Source organism: Anolis carolinensis, chromosome 1, assembly GCF_035594765.1.
Source record: "Anolis carolinensis isolate JA03-04 chromosome 1, rAnoCar3.1.pri, whole genome shotgun sequence".
In the NCBI taxonomy this organism is placed as follows: domain Eukaryota; kingdom Metazoa; phylum Chordata; class Lepidosauria; order Squamata; family Dactyloidae; genus Anolis; species Anolis carolinensis.
The window spans coordinates 289,021,031-289,043,561 of NC_085841.1; positions in this window are offsets into that span (position 1 = coordinate 289,021,031).

Below are 22,531 nucleotides of genomic sequence, written 5' to 3' on the forward strand. Positions count from 1 at the left end.
CCAGTCAAATTTATGTATGCTCGAAGAAACTGCTACATTCCAGATCTGGATTTGATGGATAAGTGTTATTTCTGGCTATCTCTTGAAAGAGATCAGGCCAGAATATGGGGGTGTAAATGGATCTAATCCAGATTTTGGGAAGCTTTTATCCATATCCAAAGCCGTAAAGTTTAACATTTCCATCTGGCATTTAGTGATTTCTCTTACAAGGCCTGCTCTTTGGATCTGTGAAGCTCTTTTATCTTCTGTAGGGCCTGACAGTATTGAAAAGAAAGATATTCTCGAGCTGACAGTCTTGACAATATCTATCCCCAAGATAACATGTTGGCTTAAGCAACAGATGCAGCAAAATGGACGGCTTCAGTTGAAATGTGATGGCCCAGAGTTATGTCCTTTTTCCTCTCTTATTTGGTTATAAGTGCAGCAATTATGCACTGACCTTTACCACCTGAGTGGAACTTTGCATTATAAGTAACACAGGACCTGAGCGACATTGTGGCAAACCTCTGTTAAGTTCTGCACTCATCCCAACAATGTACATCTTACTCTTTGTGTTATGATATGACTTGGCTGTGCTTTCCATGGCTGCATTTACCTTGTAGAATTAATGCAATGACTCAATGCTATAGAATCATGGAAGTTGTAGTTTGGTGAGGCAGCAAAACTGTTTGCCAGATAAAGCTAAAGACCTTCTCAAACTGTAGTTTGTTAAAATTTCTACTGTGAAAGAAGTAGAAAGGGAGATGCTTTGCTCCCTCTCTTGTAATGTTTGAGAGATTAGCAAAATGATTAGGGGGTAAGTTCATCAATAGCTATAGGCCAGGACAGGTCTACGTCTCCTCTAGTATTACTGGCTGTATACTACAATATGACAGATGCTATGGTTCACAGGATGGAGGGTACTATTGCACTCATGTCCTCTTTATAGGTTTTCCATAGGCAACCATTTGACCACCATGAGTCCATAATGTTGGATTAGATAGGCCATTCATTGGCCTATTGCAGCATGTCTCTTCCTCTGTTCCTAAAATCATATGCATTAGGCTACATTACACTAGGCTAAATGTGTATGCAGTATGCTCCCCTGCCTATAGGACCAGTGTACATGGTTTCTCCTACCCACATTTGACAAAATATGTCTACTCTAGGAATTTTCTATGTCTTCCAAGCAATTCTATGGTATGCTTCCACCGGAAGCTTCCAGAGTGTCTTCATAAAAGATCCATCAGACTCCCAGAGGCAATCAACTCTTTAGGAATTCTTTAGGTCCTCTAGGATGACTATACGGCATCTTCCAATGGAAATGGTTCATTTCAATAAGGTTCACTATTATCCACGGTTTCCTGTTTTCATGGTACATATCCCCTGATCAAAAGTGTTAAACGGGCTTGTTAATGGTTAGGACCAGAATCGTGTACGTCAGACTCAACTAGAGTCATGATGTGAGTCATGATGTAGTTATATCAAGTTAATTCAATGCATCTATTGTAGTTAAGATAAACAAAAAGGGTTCAGATCTATATCTTTTATTGCTATGTTTTCAATTTATTTATTTTTCCACATATTTTAGATCAGGAATTTGTGGTTATTCTGTTAGTTTCCTTGAGTTCCTATTCTGATGAAAGATGGGATATAAACTAAATTTAAACAGAGGAGATTAAAAAATATATAAACAGAGCAAAGAGAATCTTCAATACCATCACCAAGCCTTTGACCCTTCTTTTTGTTTTCCTTTCCTCTGGAAACACAGAGGTGGCATGTATTCTTTTTTTCTCTCTGTTTTAGAACAAAAACCTGCTTTTTTCTTGAAAGGATATGGTGAACTGTTCTAAGAACAAATGGCCCTTGAAAAGGTGCCAGCATGATTGTTAGCACTATTTATTATACCTCATATTGTGAACCTGGTATGCTGAGTGTCTGCCCACCCCCTGTCATTTTAATGGACAACTCTCCATTGTAACTAAACAAATGTCAGTGCCTTTAGGGAGAGCTGTAGCAATCTTTTCACAACGCTATACACCTGACTGACAGGCCGAGACTGGGGGAAAAGCCAGATGTAAATTCATCTAGGAAAGCTAAACATAGCCATCATTTCAGCCCATGCAAAATTTTACTCTGCAAAGGAGAGAAAGAGAGGGAGATAGAAAATGTTTTTTGATGGAGCACTGAAACAGATAGCAGAAAAACATTTATATCCTCCTTTTTACAATATGGTAATGTGAAATATCTTCAAGAAATCTATTGTTCCTAGGCAAAACTAATACAGTTACTATTCTAACACAGAGCCATCTATCTCATGTGTAATCATTAGCTGCATCATTCTCCTCTTTCAGGACAGAGAGATCAATGCAAGTGTTTTTGGAAAGCAGGCCACAGAATAGAAAGAACCACCTCCAGAAACATTATACATTAATGTTTCCTAGGGCTCTTCCACACAGCCATATAACCCAGAATTTCAAGACGGAATAACCCACAATATCTATTTTGAACTGGAATATCTCAGTCCACACTGAGGCCCCTTCTGCACAGCTGAATAAAATACCACATTATCTGCTTTGAACTGAGTTATCTGAGTCCACATTGCCATATATCCCAGTTTAAAGCAGATCATCTGGGATTTTATTCAGCTGTGTGGAAGGGTCATAGATACTTTCTCCAGAAACCAGTAATGAGCAAATTGTGACCCTTTGAATGAGGGTGAATTTCAATTCCCATTGCATAGGCTAAATAAGAATGATAGAAGTTTCAGTCCAATGACTTCTAGAGTGTTGCATTTGGTTCATCCTACCTCAAACATTAGGTATGAGATGATGATGATAATGATGATGATAAACAGTAGTAGTAGTTGTTTGTATTTCTTACACATCTTTCCCCAAAGCTTGAGGTGGGGTATAATATTGATTAAAATACAATACATATTTGAAAAGACATAAAGACAAACATAGATTAAAAACACATCCATGTAAGATTAAAATATATATCTTTTCACATTAAAATTATTGATAGATATACAATGTCTAAAATGTGTTGTTTAACATTTACTGGCTAGGCCTGCCCGAAGAGATTATCCTTTAATGAAGTTTAAAATTCAACAGCATGTTTAGCTCTTGAATCTCAACAGTTTAGGGATGGCTAATAAAAAAGATCTTCTGAGTAATATCTGAAAGTCTACTCCTAGCTGATTGAACTAAATATCTCTAGAGAACCTCAATATGCAGGGCGTCTTGTAATGGAGGAACTGACCAACACTTTACACTTTATCCAGAAACTAATTGGTGACTAGTGGGATGATTTTAATATTGGTGTGATGTGCTTACTCCTAGGCATACCTGTTAACCAATCCGGCTGCCATATTTTTAACTAATTGGAGTTTCCTTATTTGGTTCAGAGATAGGCCAATGGACAGTGAATTGCAGAAGTACAGCCTTTATGTTATCAGTGTGTGTACTATCATCTATAGGTCTTCCAACTCTAGGAAAAGACACAGCTAGTGTGTCAGCCAAAGGTGATAATAAACACTCCTGACTGTCACATCCATCTGGGCTGACATTTGGAAAGTCAGATCCAGAAGCACTCCTGAGATCACAGTCTTTTAAGGAAGGTGTAGCTTCTTTTAAACAGAATGGAAAGCTCCCCTTTTTGAAAGATGCATTAACAATATGTTTCATTTGAAATCTAATAATAACACCTGAAGGTCACCCATAACCTGTAATGAATGTAAAGCATATCAACAAAACTATTGGCATTATATTGTGTATTTACAGCTTCATCAGTGGATCTGGTTACTTGTTCCACATCCGTGTGCCTCTCCCACATCCCTGAAGGCTTAAGTTGCTTGAGTCCAGTTTGGATAAGATTGCCTTCAGAAATCATCCTATCCCTATCTCTTTGCCCTGTGACACATAAAAGGATGGCTACTCAGGAGAACCAGATTATAAAGGTCTTGAATGTAGGAGGTTTGCTTTTTAAAAAGCTCTTCACATTTCCCAGGACATAATTTTATTTGAATATACTTTTGGTGTACTCTTTTTTTATTCTGGCTTTTCTAGCTTTGGGTTCTTTTCGAGGGCTCCTCAAATGGGGAAGAGATGAGCCTAGATAATAGGCTCCAAATAGAGATATAGGAGGCTGGCCGCCCTATCCTGGAAGCAGAGCTTACATTATCACATGTTGACCTTGAAGAGACCACAGGAGTTCAGATAAGGGTGTGGTGTTCCTTAAAGTGAACATGCTAGGATATTTAGGCCAGCAGACTATAAATTAGCACAGCAATGGCTGCAATATTGCAGTTCAAGTTCTGCCTTCTAGTTTCCTGTACCTTTGTTCTTTGGGAGAGGGGGAGACTTTTCTCTTTGTTTGCTCGATTGCCTTTTGCTGTGCCCCTGTGCTTCTTTGATTACTCTTCCATGCTTTCAATGTCTGTGTATATACTGGCTTGGTTCTCCTTTGTCTGGTTGTGTGTCTTCAAGTTATTTATGGCCTATGATAACCCTATCACACATGGTTTTCTTGAAGAGATTGGTTCAGAGGGGGTTTGCCTTTGCTTTCCTTTGAGGCTGACAGAATGTAACCCAATGAGGTTCCATGACTGAGTAGGTAATTGAACGCTGATCTACAGAGTCATAGTCAAACCACACCAATATGAACTCTCTGTCTCACCAGAAGCTCAAATAACCAAACATGAGACAATATTACTCAGTTGCGGGGGGGGGGGGGGGGGGGGGATGATGCTCAATAAAGAAGAAGTCAGTAAGAAAAGAAAACCGCATTGCAAGTTGATTGACAACCTCATCAGACAGGTGGTTTTCCCCATCTCTGCGTGCTGCTGGCATGCTGCTGGGACCCATCAAATGACAGAGGGCTACTTCTGGTGGCAGTACGCCAACAGCGCACAAAGATGGAGCCTTGAGGAGTCGGGTGATATCACAGAAGAAACCAGGGACAGAATGGAAGGAAACCAGGGACAGAAGGGAAACATCACATGGGGTGGCAATCCACAACCCACAATGGTAAGGGGATAAAGCAGAACACTGCCGCACTGTTCCCCAGTTTCTGGAACTCCATGTGATGAGGTCCTGATTCAGTCAAGGAACCACATTCCTAAGCCTGTAAAACCTCAGTAGGGCTGTCAATAACAGGATCTCTTCAGGGTGTGTGTTTGTGTCTCTCTTTTTTTGTGGTTGCCATAAGATGAAGCTGACTGGAATCACATAATTATAACAAAACCCCTTATGTTGAAAGATACCAGATATAATTTAATCAAAGTGCTACTTAATGAAAGATCATACAGCCATCTATCAATTCAGTATGGTTGTTCAGAAAAGGCTCTCAACATATAAGTAGACTCCACATAATCAGGATTCCTGGTTGACATGTAAATAGGGATCAGAAATAAAGAGTGGTTAACCAGTTGCCTGTAGCAGGACTGGACAATTTCCATGGGCCTCTCCTCCAAGTATTCTGTTGTGACTCACCACACTGTTGCTACCAGACTTTGGTGGTGTGGAAATGCATCCTAGAAATGAGAACTACAAACTAAACCCTGGCCTAAGGGCAAAGCCCCCAAAGGAAATATATACAATATTATTGACCCGCTTGCCTTCCTTAGCAACTAGTATTCATTCAGAGGCATATTGTATCCAATTATGGAGGAAAATCCAGCACAATGGTATGCACAGACAACTTTATCCTTATCAGTGTGTTGGCTTACTGAAGAAAAAATTCTAAGCAGACTACAGTACAACAAAATCTAATTGAATGGGAACAATAACTGGATTCCACTGAAATAAATTAGACTACCTCTAGGCAGGAATGGTGAGCATCTGTTGTTCAGCAAACGGTTCTAGTTTGATGATGTCTGTAACTATAATGTGATAAGGCGGTCAGATCAGCAGCACTCATTTCCCTGGAGTTTTAGGGTCAAAATCTGTGCATCTTTAGAGCATCACAATGGAAAGCGTGCACAGTAACTACCAACCTCAATTAAGAAGCAAAGACATTGGGGCCTCAAGAAACATACTAAAGGCTTTACTGTAGGAACTCAATTTAAGAAAAATAAGAAAGATCTATAGAGTGCAGAAGTAAACTACTGTAGTTTAACTTTTAGGAGCTGAGAGAGAAAAAAGTGAAAAGAGAAGCAGAAGACCCCTAAGGTTATTTGTTTACATCACAGAAAGGTCAAGATAGGTAGACAAGAGATGAGAAGATTCTGAATCATGTAAACTATTTAATCACATCACTGTTATTCTCTCTGAGGCACATTTACCCTTTTAGTGCTAAGCATTGTTAGATTTCTAACACAAGTAATGTGTACTCTTGAGATGGTCGGCATGCCAGACAAGGTCTAGTAAGTGGGTCAGAACTGTTTCTAGGGTACGGATATGGAAACAGACATCAGGGCTAACTAAATGAGCCCTGAAAGTGGACACACCCAGGCTAACAAGGTAAAATGGCAACCCAGAGCATGTGGACAGGAATCCAAGGTATTTTCAATGGTTGAGTAGGCAGTAAAATTTACTCAATAGCTGCAGCAATGGCCTCCATTCCTACTAAGGCTTTCATCCTCTTTGGACAGGACACATGCTGTGTTGGTAAATTTTAGAGGCTGTGAGCTGCTGCTGGAAGGCTTTTGGGAAGCTTCAGGCTATGGGGAGCTTCTCCCTTGAGCAGCCTCTTCATAGCTGCCAGGCCCTACAGAATAGGCAAAATCCAAATTAACTGCCTTCTTCCAGGTGCCAGGATAAACTTCTCCTGCTCCCAACCTAGTATTGTAAATCCTGGCTTTTGACACAGTGATTTTGCACATGAACTCGCTTGTTTATTTCATGGAGTGTATTCAATTTGTATATACTGCCCTTTATCACAACATCTCAGGATGGTGTTCAAGCAAAATAGCAATGTAAAACAGTTTGAAATGCAAATTCTAAACTTAAACAGTTTTATACACTATAGAATTGAAAACAATAAATTAATTGACACAGATTAAAATAAATTTTATAATTTTAAAAGTACAAACAGATTAATGCAGTTTGAAACTCTATACATTATCCTGTCTCTTCCTCTTTTATTAAAAATTATTTCATCCAGCCTTGCTGAAGTGTCTGCCCATGTGTATGTCAGTATACTTACAGCCAGCCTCGAACCCCTGATACATGTTTAATTATACATAATTCCCACATTTTTTTCTCCAGGTCTAGTCCCATTATCGTCACAAATAATATTATAGTACTATCACTTTCTAACAGCAGATGCGCTGCAAGACATAATTCCAAACTGGATTCATGTTTGACATTGAAACAATGTATGTTTATACTGTGTTATTGGCAAAATATACCTATACTGTAATGTGATACTGTATTATTGACAAAACAATCTACATGGCTATGAACTGACAATGCGTGTATAATTGGCAATAGGTGGCAGTATTGACATATGGGTAATAGAGAGGAAAGATTGCAGTGTGGCCTGAAGGCATTTGATATTGTAAGTTAAAACTGCCAGGCTTATTCAAATGAATATGGATGAAAACAAAGTGAGACCCTGGAATTATCTGTAGCTGTTCAAGGCTTTTACATGCATGCCAGTGGTCTGGCTTTAGATTTGTTTGCCTTTTTTTAAGAAAGAGGGAAAGTTCATTCTTTCATTTGCAATGGCACAGTGGGTTTGGAGATCAGGAAGAATAGCCCACAATATTTTGCTATGTTGGCTCCTCTATCACTATTGAGTGTAAATAAATTGAATGGCTTGGGAACTTAATTTTACTTGAACACTCACAATGAGACAGTTTTCTCCACCACTTCTGAGGGCAGAAGACTAGTTTTGGGGTGCAGGATTAGTGGTGTATCGGATCCAGGAATTGCAGGGTTGAAGCTATATAATATTTTGATGAGCAGGGATCATGACATCCTCTACTGCCACCATCTTGTTCCATCTGAGTTTAGCTGCAACCACCACTGAAGCTAGAGGAAAAAGAAATTTTCCTAGGAACAATGTATTATTGTGGGTCATCCTTGTTGCAATGGAAAGCTTAGTCTTCAGTTGGTAAGACCCATCAACTCTGTATAAGGCCTGCTCCTAAATGGGAGGACAGCAAGAAATGGACAGCAAGAACATATCCACCTGCTTTTAAAAATTTTCTGTGTGGCTGTTACTAAAGTGAACATCCTGGTGAAGCCCTGCACTTAAAAATAGAGTATGGCCCTTCTATACATGGGGAATAAACTCCAGATACATGGATATCTGACTCTGCAGGTAGTAAGGACTATATTTTTATTATACATGTCCCAGAGGTATACCACAAAAGCACCCATAAACACTTCTGGGGAGGAATGTTTTTGGGAGCATGGGGAAGTGAAGCTATGGATATCGAATCCATGGATAAGGGGGCTGTACTGTATATCACCTCACCACCATGCAATATAGTTGCATACAACCCTAATCTCCAGATCAGTGGGGTGGACAGAAGACTTTTGCAGTCTGTAAGCCTGAGATCATTGGTAGGATGGTAGATGGTGGAGTTCAAACTGTAAAAACAAAACAAAATTGTGGAATATCACTCATATGCAAAGTCAGTTAGAAATTTCCACAGAAAGTGATTAAAAGTCCCACTTTAGATTACCTACTCAAAGTATTTCTCTTGAAGTCTTATATAAGTTACTCCTTCTTTTCTAGGAACTGCGGTAGCTTAATTATATAAACTATGGTCCTTTTCCAATGCAATATTTATTTATTTCTTTATGCACCACTTTTCTTCTGCATGGAATTCAAAGCTGTTCTTCTATGAACTGTCAGGATAACAAGATGCTCTCTGAAGAGGGTAGAAATGGACACCATGGCTTTTCTGGTTGAAAACCTTATTGGACCTTTCTAAATCAAACATTGTTGCAGGCGGACCAATCACTCTAAACCAACTATTTCATATTGATATTATGCCTTACAGTCAGGAATAAATGATTTCCATATAGGTCCTTTGCTTCTCTATCTGTAGCCAGCATTTCTTGGGGCCCATCTACACTGCCATATAAAAGGCAGATTATCTGCTTTGAACTGGATTATATTTGTCTACACTGCCATATAATCCAGTTCAAAGCAGATAATCTGCCTTTTATATGGCAGTGTAGATGGGGCCTTAATAACTCCACTTATTAGACTTCCTACTTCTTCCTTTTTTCAAGTAAATGATTTACTCAGTCCTAAATAGTAGCATAATACATTCTTGGTATCTGTTGGGGTTTGGTCCCAGGACACTCCATGGACACCAAAGTCCATGGGTCCTCGAGTCCCATATAAAATGGCAAAAGCAATGTTTGCCTTCTTGCTGGGAGAGGGGGGTATTTAAATCTGTGAATGGTCAAATTTGTGGTTTTTGAGGGCTGACAATATTACTAAGTTCTTCTCATGCTGCCAAGTACAATTATGTGGTACATTTCTGCCTAATCTTGGAAGGTCTTACAAAGCTGTACGCTATTGGTTTCATTATACAATTTCAAATCTTGTTAAGTTCGTATATTAAAAAAACCAAATGAAAAGAAACATTGAAAAGAACCTGGCAGTCCCAGTCACTTCTGCATATTAATTGGGCCATGATCCACTATCTATAGCAATGCCTTTTTTCTGCTTCCAGAAAAAAAAAATCTGCTTCCAGAAAATGCTTTTTTTCTACACCTTTAAGGAAAAGAAGTTACTCCTGAGTTTGCTCAGAGAACAGACATTAAAGGAATGTGAGTGAAATAAATGATCAGCCTAATGTCAGCCATTAGGGAGAAAAGTACTTGAGAAGGAGGAAACAGAGCCGATTCAAAAGATGAAAGGACAGATGAAGATAAAAGGAAAATCTGGCCAAAATGTATAAAGCATGAGATGCTAAGAACAAAGAGAGAAATGGAGGGAGGGAGAGATTTCTTTCAAACATAAGAAATACCATAGTAAGAGGGAACAAGACCAGAAGGAAGTACCAAATAATTTCTAGCATTATTGCAATTGCACACTAAGAAATGTTTCCTTGAAAATTGTAGCCTGGGATCAGAAACATTGCCTGGGCTATATAATTCCATGGTGCACTTCCCAAAAGCCAGAGGAGTTACGTGAAGGATAATATGATCATTTGTATGGGGGGGAAAGAGCGATTCTTTAATGTACATCAAGGGAGGGATGAATTCAAACTGGAATTTAGCCACTAATATTATGACTATATTGAAGTTCAGAGAACAAGGCAAAATCCCTTCTCAGGTTCACTCCAGTTCTTAGACACTTGTTTTGTTAATCCTTTCATAAAAGAGGTGTCATAATCATGCTTTATAATACCAGCAGTGTCCCCCACCCCCCTTGAATTATTAGATGAAGGTAGCTTCTGTTAGAACTGGTTATTAAAATACGGATAAGTGTTGCAGGGAAAGGGATTGTATGTACTTAAGGCCTTATTGGCCTGTATGATGATGGCCTGCACAAAAGATTATATTCCATTAAAAGATCCTTTGATATAAATTGTACTTTTCTCTCTCAAAGAATTTCCCTTGGATGCATTTATATAGCAATTTTGGAGAAGAAACATGTACAAATCTATTTTGCACAAACCTTATCCTTCCTCTTTCTATAAACTAACAATTCAAAATTGGAATGCAAACAGGACCAGCAGGAATTGGCCAGTCCAGAAATGTATGCAGTCAGCTCTCCGCATTCACTGTGATTTAGTGATACAAAGCTCCCGTGGAAACTCAAAAACTATTAATATAATATTGCTTTTCTTTGGCCTGAGAGAACACCTTTCTAGGAATTTCTAGGTCCTCTAGTGTGAACGTATGGCAAATTTCCACTGGAAGTTGGCCTCAGAGCTGTGTTGGAGATTTTGGTAATGTGTCAAAACCTAGACTCACCACCAGACAACAGATGTGATTCTTGTCTATGAAACGATGCTGAAATGTAGTGACATTTCCACAATTATGTCATTAGAAAGTACAATACTTGGCTGGAATTTCACAACAGTAAACATGAAAGAGATTACAGCATTTTGACAACAGCTGCTTTTCCACCATTTTTGTCCTGAAATCTAATGAAACAAAAAGATGTGTCAAATGAACAAATTGCAATTCCTTGGAGCACTAAAGCACACTAACTCCCTTTGCAAAGGTATAATTAAAAAATCTAGGCCCACCAGGTGCTTCATAATTACAGAAAATGATTTGGGAAAGGGCTGTGGCATTGAGCAGGAAGTGAAGACAGCATACATTCATCCATCTCCTGTTGTGGAATTGGCTGCAGTTCCAGGCCTCCTCAAGACTTTGTCTGGTTAGTGTTGTAAGATAAGCTTTCCTGGTGATAACTGATGTAGTACATTGTACAATAGCTTAATCCGTAAGCTTGTTGAATGCAGTTTAGGTTATACACGAAGAACTCTAAATACCACAGAAACACACTGGAGGACCTAGTGATGACTAGAAAAGTGTTCCCTGTAGATCTCCATTAGAATTCTATGATCAGCCTCTGCCAGACATTCAGCTGGAAGTTGCCATAGAACTGCACTGGATGCCTAAAGAAAACATTTTTCAAGGCATCTGTAGGCCCTCTACTCTATGTGCAATTCTATGATGTGCTTTGGTCGGAAACCCAAGACACCATTCATTTTGGGCAAGAAAAGCAAGGTTCCAGATTATACCCTAAAATGATATTACATGAAAGGATTAGCCATCAGAGTTATAGTCCAATGCTCAAAGCAATATACTGCACTGGCCATCATGAGCCTAAATAAATAAGTAAAAGAAAAGGTAAACATTCCACATTATGCAATGTCGTCTGGTGGTTCTTAAAGGTTTCAGCACCCTTGGATATCTCTTTTTAAAGTTCAGAGTAAAAATTGACCTACTGATATTGGAGTTACCAGCTGCCACTGCCAGGTTTTTTAAAAAAAATATAATGTGCAATAAAGATACTATTGTTCCAATGTTTCTGTGCACCATGATCACATTTCCCCCCAGGCTTCTATAAAAAATATTGCATTTTCTCGGTATGCCAAACATAATTTTTCATATTTGTGGAAGAGCTCTATATGCGTCATCCCAGATGCCTGAAGAGATGCAAGAATGGTGGTGTTACGTTTTGGAGGGTGTGCGCGAGCAGGTACAGGTGAGAGAGAGAGAGAGAGGAGGGAGGGAGGAAACTGTTGTAGGACTGACACCACTATTAGTATTCCTGTTACTTCAGCCTGTAACAAATATTACCCCTTAAATTGCATATTAATAATAATAAACTTTATTTCTAGACTGCCGTCTCTCCCCAGAGGGACTCAGGGCGGTTAACATACATGTAAAATGGTGAACATTCAATGCCACAACTATTAGAAAAAAATAGCTAAATTTCCTCATAAAGAAACTGATCTCGGGACTCAGGGAACAGGGTGTGAACAACAACACAAAAGTCACTTTCCTCTGAAAAACAAGTGGTCTGCATAATCTGCAAAAAGAGAAACAATTATATTTTCTGTCACTTTGATGACCAAAGAGTTTCTTCAATCCCACCTATTACTATCTGACACCAGTCAAATTCAGACGCTTTTGTTCCTGTCTGTTGGAATTATGTGGGGATATAAATTATCCCCTCACTGTGGCTCTGAGCGGTTGGCAATCCAGGTTCTCTTGCTTTGTTGTTGGTGTCACCTCCTTAGTATGCTCTCAGCATCTTTCCAGCTGTATACATTAACTTTTAATTAGCATTCCTTCAAACAAAGCAAAAATCCTATTATTAACCACTGGAGGTGTTAATTTGTTTAGAAATTTCGATTGCCAAGATGCATTTCCCTCCACCTCTCCCTTTCTATAATTCTTACATAAGCAAAGCTCTGAACCAAATTGATTTGGCTCTGTGGGTTTCCCCCCCCCCCCCCCCCTTTTCAGGATCATGTAACAATTAAAGGCAAATAATTGAAATTAAAAGAAAATTGAAATCCGTCCTTTCGACAATCCAAGTTCAGATTTAATTTTATTCAGCCTTATGAATAAAAGATAAGTTGCTTTCTCAAACCTTGACTGAATGAAATGTCCTCCAGACATTGCACAGCACCACCTGCTGGCTACTAACCTCTTTCCTGTTTACTTTTGCTGTCCTCTACCTTGAGGTTTCCATTGCCATTAATCATTGTTTGATTAGCATTACTGGAGTACCTTGAAGTGTATTAGAATTTGTTTTCTGAAGACAAGGAGATAAAACCAGAGTTTATCAAAAGCAAAATTTCTCATCTTGAATTAAGACGAAACATAGTAAGTGAGGATAATAGGCGGTTGAAAGAAAGAAAGTAAAAGGCACTAAGAGGTAAATGAAGTAAATAAAATCACAGTGAAATGCTCAAACATTAAAAAAAAATTTCACATTAAATGCATTTATTCCAGCAAACAGGAAGGGACGGAACAGGATAAACAGATGAACAGATTCAAGCGATACATTGTTGAAGGCTTTCATGGCCGGAGTCACTGGGTTGCTGTAAGTTTTCAGGGCTGTATGGCATGTTCCTCGTTTGACGTTTCGCCCAGATCTGTGGCAGGCATCGTCAGAGGTTGTGAGGTCTGTTAGAAACTAGGCAAGGGGGTTTATATATCTGTGGAAAGTCCAAGGTGGTAAAAAGAACTCTTGTCTGTTGGAGGCAAGTGTGAATACATACATTCCAGACTGCGAAATTTACCTTCAGTTCCCAAATTTCTAGCATTGCAAAGAGTGAGACGCTGAAAATCATTCACCCTTGCGTTCACATTCTATTGTGAATTTTGGCTCTCCTTTTTTTTAGTTTTAAATTATTGCAATGCCAGAATTATGGGGACTGAATGAAACTTTCAGGAAGGGGGGCAGAATTATTATGGGGGTAACATGCCCTTATATTGCACACATAGACGTCATCAATACCCCATTGTCAACTAGGGCTATGCATCAGCCACTAGATGCAATCTATATCCAGATTTGGACATTCAGAAAATGGTCTGATTTGACTCAGGTAACTTTTGAGGCAATCTTATTTGACTCAAACCCTGCCAATGAATACCATTTGCTGTAGGCTATATTTCAGAGGAAGTACTGGCAAAATCACCTTTGAGTATGTCTTGCCTCAGAAAACTCTGTGAAATACAGTGTCATTATAAGGTAAATTGAAGGCCCATACACTGAATACAAAGTAGAATTTGATAATATGAAGATTCTTGCTTCCAGTGATCATTGAAAATAAAATAAAATAACTTTGTGCCTATAGAGATAGATGATAGATAGATAGATAGATAGATAGATAGATAGACAGACAGACAGACAGACAGACAGACAGACAGACAGACAGGTAAAGATAAAAGTTTCCCCTGACGTTAAGTCCAGTCGTGTCCGACTCTGGGGGTTGGTGCTCATCTCCATTTCTAAGCCGAAGAGCCGGCATTGTCCGTAGACACCTCCAAGGTCGTGTGGCCGGCATGACTGCATGGAGCACTGTTACCTTCCCGCTGGAGCGGTACCTATTGATCTACTCACATTTGCATGTTTTTGAACTGCTAGGTTGGCAGAAGCTGGAGCTAACAGCGGGCGCTCACTCCGCTCCCAGATTCGAACCTGTAACCTTTCGGTCTGCAAGTTCAGCAGCTCAGCGCTTTAACCCACGGTGCCATAGGGGGCTCCTGGTAGATAGGTAGATAGATATATAGATAGATAGACTACACTTTGAAGGTTCTTGACCAAATTGCAGACAAAGATAATTGCTGGTATAGTTGCCTCTTCTGAGGCTGCCCAGCTTCAGATAAACAGTTCAAAAAGTCTTTGAATGTGCTCCAAATGAATATGCAAATTGCTAGTCCAATCCATCTTCCCTTTTCTGTTTGTTCTGTTCCGGTTCATCTCAGAATTCTGGACTCCGCACCAATAGTTTTATAGAGCTTGAATTTCAGTGGTGTGATGTGGTTCAATAAAAACATTTCTCATTAATCTTCATTACAGTTTTGTCCATCTACAATGCATTAAGATTACAATCTGGTACACACATGCCATTAAAATGCAAATTAAGGTACATTAAAATGTAAAATCAGTGTACATTGACCTTTCGTTATCAGTTTCACACATGCTCCCATGGCAAGGCTAGCATACCCTCCAACTGTCCCTATTTGGCATGTTCAGCCCTAACTAATCCTCCATTCCATTTTCTTAGCTGTTTTTAAATGCCTTTGTTTCACTCTCCCCTTCTTCCCATTTTCTCCTTTTGTCCTCAGCTTACATCATTTACTTCAAACTTAGTTCAATGTTTAAAAGTCGTGATGGTGGTGCAGCGAGTAGTGCACCACGTTTTGCTGTTCTCAGTAGACTCAGACAATAGTAAATTGCTGCAGTTTCTTCCAGCATGTGTGTGTTTTGTCATGAGTAACTTTTGTCATTGTGAACCCACTTTAATTGTAAATTGGCCATTCATGTCTTAGGGTGCATCGGCACTATATAAACAATGCAGTTTGACACCACTTTTGCTGCCATGGCTCAATGCTATGGAATCCTGGGTCTTTAGTCTTCTCTGCCAGAGGGTGGTGGTGCCTCACTGAACTACGATTCCAAGAATTTCGTAGCATTGAGCCATAGAAGCTCAAGTGCTATCAAACTGCATAAATTTGACAGTGTAAATGCACCTTCTGTTTTGATCTCTGAAATGTTAGAAAGTATAGGATGGGCAACCTTTGCTAGACAATATTAAAAAAAATCAGAAATGGACTTCTTGTTTTGTTGACTTCCTGAAATGCCAGTGTTTCTGAACTTATAGCTTATTGTCTGGATCATATTAATATTTAATTGCCAGACAGGGTTTTAAAATATCATAATGAAGATTACTAAAACCTAGAAAGGAGGGAATCCACTTTTCAGTCTGTGTCTTTGTGTAAGTTAGAGGTAAAAAAACAAACCCTTTGCTAAACATGTAGGGCAGGTTTATCTTGTAATGCAACATGCCATATACAAAATGTGTCTTGTTTATTACCACATTTTAGGCGTGTTCATTTCCAGCAAACCAAAAGGCTCACAGTGAGTTCATCTAACCATATAAATTTTCGTGTCACGACTCTCCCTTAAGGCTATGCCTACACCGTCTCTTTTCATAATATTACAGTGCTGATGCTGGCAATTTGGTGGCTCTTTTCTGCATAGTGATGCTGATTCCCAAGCTGTTTTGGCACTTGTCCCTGAGTCAGTTCACAACAGAGGCACACATAACCTGATGACATGCGTTCTGTGTCTTCTTGTGTGATATGTTGTTGCTGGCCCGGTAGGCAACAGAACCAATTTTTAATTACATTTCTCTCCTCTTCCCAAGGTAGTTGTGTGTATACAGTTGTTCCTCTCCATTTGCAGCTTTGACTTTTGTGGATTGATTTGATTAAAATTTTCTCTCCAGAATCAAGTGCGAATCTGTCATCAGCTTCCAATAGACGTTACCTATAGAGTCACATTGGAAAACCTAGACGTTCTTGGAGAGGTGTTCTCATGGTTAAAAAAATAACTATTTCTTCATTCACAGTTTTTCACTTTCACAGGATTCCTGTGCCCCTAACCTGAATGAATGTGGAAGGCTAACTGAAAACACACTTTTGGAAAAAGAGAGGAATGTAATTGAAAAACTGATAGTCTTTAATTTAAATATGCAATGCTGAAGTAATCTTCAGTTTATATTTGCTCACTAGCATCATTCACAATGATAGAATCAGACAGTGTCTGAGTTTTGGTAGGAAAGTCAGCCAATTGACTGGTCCGATATTGAAAAATATTGTCTAACCAAACTGACCTGTACAAAACCAAGAATGACATATTTTCTCTTTTGGTATGGTGATGTTAGTATGAACTGGCATGAGGACTATTTATTTCCCAGGCATCAGTGAGTGGTAAACCCAACAAAATACCACCTTTCTTCTACTTGCCAGCTTCTATTTCTTCAGGTAATTCTAAAGAGGAATAGGAAGACATTCAACTTTCTGTTTCTTTGCTTTTCTTCTATGGACTTCTTTAAAAGATGTGTGCATTTGTGTTTTTGTGCATGTTAATCACTATTAGTGGACCCCAGTGATCCAAGATAAAAGCAAAGATCAGAAAAGTTACTTCTGTGATCTACCAGTCCATGAATCCCCAGTTAACAAGAGATTCTGGAAACTATAGTCCACAAAAGTAATATTTTCCAGCTGTGGCCAGTAAGAATAATGATTCAATGCAAGTGGGGTGTTTCTCCTGATGTTTCACCTGCATCTGTGGCTGGTACCTTCAGAGGATTGATGCCAGCCACAGATGCTGGCGAAACGTTAGGAGAAAATGCTGCTAGAACATGACCATACAGCCCAGAAAACCACACAACACCCCAGTGATGCCGGCCATGAAAGCCTTTGGCAATCCATTCAATGCAAGATTCGCATTTACCTGAAATGGTTAAAAATTATCATAATTCAGCAGTATTGCAAACACTTCTGTAATTGGGAGGATTCAGATGTCATGCTAAACCATGATGTAGTGTAGATGTGAGAATCAGGCAGCTCTTCAATTTTTATTTTTATTTTTTGGACTTTAGTTCTCGATATTCATCAACATTGGCTGTGCTGGGAGTTTCAATCCATCAGTGCCAGGAGGACAGCATGATGTTCACTCCTGATTTAGTGTTATGTACATGAGCAAATAAAGCTCATGTTCTTCCTGACCCTTTACAGTCAACTTCCTGCAGAGGGCTAATTGTATTCTGAATTAAGGAAAAATGTAGAAGATGCAGTTTTTACAACTCTTAAGAATCTCAAGGAAAAGCAGGGTAAGCATAAGCAGAATTTTCTAACCACAGCATTTTTTTAACTTGCACTTAACTACTAATAACAGTATCAGCCTGAAATTTAAAGAGAAATGTTCAATGTGAACGATTTTTATGTGGGGTTTGTTCTGTAATTTTCTGTTATTGCTTAATGTCTGCTGCTGTATAATTAGCTAATGTATCTCCAGTATTCTCTGAGGATTTGCTATGTATATTGTTGTTGGGTGTTGCTTGGTAGTTGATAATTTAATATGTATGTTGTTCCAAACCTACATCAAATGATAAAGTGTATGTTTGCTTCGGTGCTGGATTGCTCCAATTGAACAGTAGGCATCTGGACCAGCAGTGTGCCATTAAATAAGCTGATGTCTTCAAGTCACGATGCTTGAATCCCAAAATGTAGTTGGTAAGATTTTGATGTTCCACAACATCCGCCTCTTGATTTAAAGGTGTTTAGTAACATTTGATCCCTTTTGACCAGTTAAAAATATCCATCTCCAAATTTAATTGGGATAGCTCATGGCTTTTTAGCAGTTATGGCAAACTTAATGTTACCAATTTCAAGGGCAGTCCAACATATTTTGATGCCTGAAGTAGAGCAACAAATGGCAATATCCTCCCCACTGCAGTCTAGGGGCATACTGCCTAAAGCCACCCCAATTATTCTCTCCCCTTGGGAAGAAAATATTAGAAGTGCATCTCGCTGTCCTTAGCATTAAAAATATAATTAGCATGTTGAATTACTGTTGTGACACCCAGAATTTCTTGTCTGATGTGGCTCCTTTCCCTATCTAATAGTAAAGTGGCCTTAGTCCACAAAGCAGACAAGGATTTCAAAGTCCTAGCATTATCTAGTTATATATCTTGGCCCCATTCCCAACTCCTTTACAATCAGATCCACACTTACTAGGAAGTAAATTAAACTCAGTGAACTTGTGAATCAGTTCGCACAAGATCAGACTGCACATCATGTAGTCACCATCTATATTCAAGTGTCATTCAATAAATATTACATATGTATTTGTAATAAAATATCCATCACTGCTCCTTTTATTAATGTTACTGCAGGATGCTGGTCTTCTTAATGATACATAATCTATCTCTACACAAAACAATGCCCACCTTATCTCAAAAGGTAAGGTATGTGCAAACATTAATTATCTCCCAAGTAAATAAGTATTGTCTTGTGTCAGCAATACTAGTGCCCAACTGGTGAAATATTAAAACATTCCTATGGACAATGAGAGTCTTGACAGGAAAGGGAAAAAAAATCAGCCTTAGCAAAATGCACCTTTAAAAAACATTTTTAGTTCATTCCAGTTATACAAGCTTTATCGATTCAAATGACAACTTTTTAAAACTTTCACTAAACCACAATATTTTAAGAAAGCATCTTCTTGACATTGTTCTACCTATATCTGTGTTTAGGATGGAGGCAATAGTTCTAAGATTAAAAGCAAGTTCTATTTAAATTCGGTAATAAGTGTGCTGATAGGACTTGTTTGCGCATTTGTTTTTCCAAAATGATTACTTGAGAAATGTATGATGGAAAGATTGTCACTGTGCTGCTTTCAATGCTGTTTCTAAATAATTGTATTCTTAGAATACAATTATTTACTCACTCTCTTTTCTCCCACTGAGCACAGTGGAACATAGTTCTGAATAAGCATGCAGGCTGTTGCTTTGTTAGGTTGGTAATCTATGTACATATATTATATGTTCAATCCCCTTGAGCTCAATGGTTCTTACTTTTTGGAAAACATGTTTGTAATTGGCAGACTCAGGATTTGTGGAAATGTCATGGCCAATTGTGGGGAACCTTTCTGCCTCCAATGCATCCTAAATTCCTTTGTCATTAGTCTTGCTCGTTAGAGCTCCTGGAAAATGAAGTCTACCACTTTTGGAGGGATAAAGACTGCACCTTCACTGCAGAAATAATGCAGTTTGACATTCATTTAACTACCCTGGCTCAGTCTTATGGAATCATGGGATTTGTGAGACCCCAGCACTATTTGGCAGAGAAGGCTAAAGATCTCATAAAACTACAACTCCCAGGATTCCATAGCATTGAGCCATGGCAATTAATATGGTGTTAAACTGCATTAAATCTACAGTGTAGATGCACCCACAGTCTCAGACTGTCCAGAAGTCTTAGTGCTATCAGTCAGAAGACATTGTACAGGTGCAGTACAATCCCCATATTCACAGGACTGGTAACCATGGTTATACAGTACTTATTTCCAGCCAACAAATTGAACATGTAATATATGTTGTCCCTAGGCATTTTCTAGGTTCTTCGGCATGACTCTATAGTATTATTGGGCCAAAGGTCCTTTATTTCAATCCATGGTTTCAAATACAGTAGAGTCTCACTTATCCAACACTTGCTTATCCAACACATTTTTGTAGTCAATGTTTTCAATATTTTGGTGCTAAATTCGTAAATACAGTAATTACTACATAGCATTACTGCATATTGAACTACTTTTTCTGTCAAATTTGTTGTATAACATGATGTTCTGGTACTTAATTTGTAAAATCATAACCTAATTTGATGTTTAATAGGCTTTTCCTTAATCTCTCCTTATTATCCAACATATTCGCTTATCCAACGTTCTGTCGGCCCGTTTACGTTGGATAAGTGAGACTCTACTGTACACACAAAAAGTTCCGAAATGTATCCCCCATGGATATGGAAGTTGTGCTTTATTCTTTATTTTCCTGCCCACCAGATTTTATGGAAAACAAACACTGACAAATCATTTGAAAACATGAAATTGTTAGAAGTGAAAGACACCATCTGCATTCTCGTAATAAACAAATTAGAATTTCCCCTTTTACCTTCTTGCATCAAGTATTTTTGTAATATGCTTTATGAGTGTTCTGAATAATTTATTGAATTTATTAGGACTTATTCCCAGAGGTTTGTAGTCTAAGAAGTATGATAATCTATACCTTGCAGCAAAAACAAAACTAAAACTGCTATGCAGAATTATAATCATCCCTCCATATTAAAAAATTCTGCATGCAGAGATTCAACTATCCACGACTTGAAAAACCTGATTTTACCATTTTACACAAGGGGCATCATTTTACTGTGTCTCTGTATATAATGGGACTTGAGCATTCATGAATTTTGGCATCCACAGGCGAGTACTGACATTCAACCCCAGCGGATGCCAAGTTCCCACTGTATAACAAATATTCTATGTAGCAACAAGTTACATTTTGTGAAAGAATACAATTCTGGACATATAATCACAATGAAACAATTGGCCAAAATTAACTGGAATCTGCAATGACAGAGCCCCCTTCTACACAGCTACATAAAATCCACATTTTCTGCTTTCAACTGGATTATATGGCAATGTAGACTAAGGGCCCTTCCAGACAGGCCTTATATCTCAGGATCTGATCCCAAGGTTTATTTATTTATTTATTGCATCACTTCTACCCCGCCCTTCTCACCCATCAGGGGACTCAGGGCGGCTTACAATATAAACATACACATCAAAAACAGTTTTCATCAAATTTAAAAATCTATCAAGATTAAAAATTACAATAAAATTAAGAATAAACATTAAAATATACATAATTATACATTTAAATATACATTTAAGGCACTTTCCATGTCCAGGTGGGGTCTGTCAGTAGGTCATATATTCATATTTCATTTTTGCTGCTACTCGTGCTCAAATGCCTGGTCCCATAAGGTTTCTGTTTATCCCAGATTATCTGATAGTGCAGACTCATATAATCCAGTTTAAAACAGAAAATCCTGGGATCAGATCCTGTGATATAGGGCCTGTCTGGAAGGGTCCTAAAATAATCCAGTTCGAATCAGATATTGTGGATTTTCTGCTTTGATAGCCTGGATTATCTGGCAGTGTAGAGGGGGGCTGAGAAAATCAGAATCTGAGAAATGACCTTTCCCTTGCTTCCCTTAAAGCTTAATTGCATTTGGAATTTAGGGCCAGGGACATGTTACATTAATAGAAAATACCATTAAAGGACTGATTATATCACATTCCCGCAGGACACAGAAAAAGGTAGGAGACCCTTCATGCAGAACTCTGTATTAGATGTGAAAGAATACTATACAAAAATAAATATTATGGTAAATCTTGAGACTATAAAAGTTTCCTACAATGAGAGGTTTTTCTCAATATACTTCTTAATGTTCTCTGTTGTTGTTGAGTTATTTTTGATACACGGTAAGATTGGTTCATCTCCATGGTTTCCTCCTTTCTATTGAAATTGTCCACAAAATCTGGATACCAGTATTAAAAAACTCTAAAATCAGGACAGTAAATATAAAACAACACTCTTAAAACAGGGGAATTCCAAACATGAAACAATCAGGGCCAGCTAACTCCTCCCAACGAAGGATTCCCTCAGGCAGGAATCAGCCAGGCTTTGAAACTGCAAGGTTTTACAATGCTAATCATGGTGACAAGAGAAAAGTTATTTCGCCCACCCTGGACATTCCACAGATAGGGTTGTTGTATGTTTTCCGGGCTGTATGGCCATGTTCCAGAAGTATTCTCTCCTGACGTTTCGCCCACATCTACGGCAGGCATCCTCAGAGGTTGTGAGGTATGTGAGCCTTCAACAACACATTCCACAGATATATAAACCTTATCTGCCTAGTTTTCAACAGACCTCACAACCTCTGAGGATGCGTGGCATAAATGTGGGCAAAACGTCAGGAGAGAATGCTTCTGGAACATGGCCATACAGCCAGGAAAACCCACAGCAACCCAA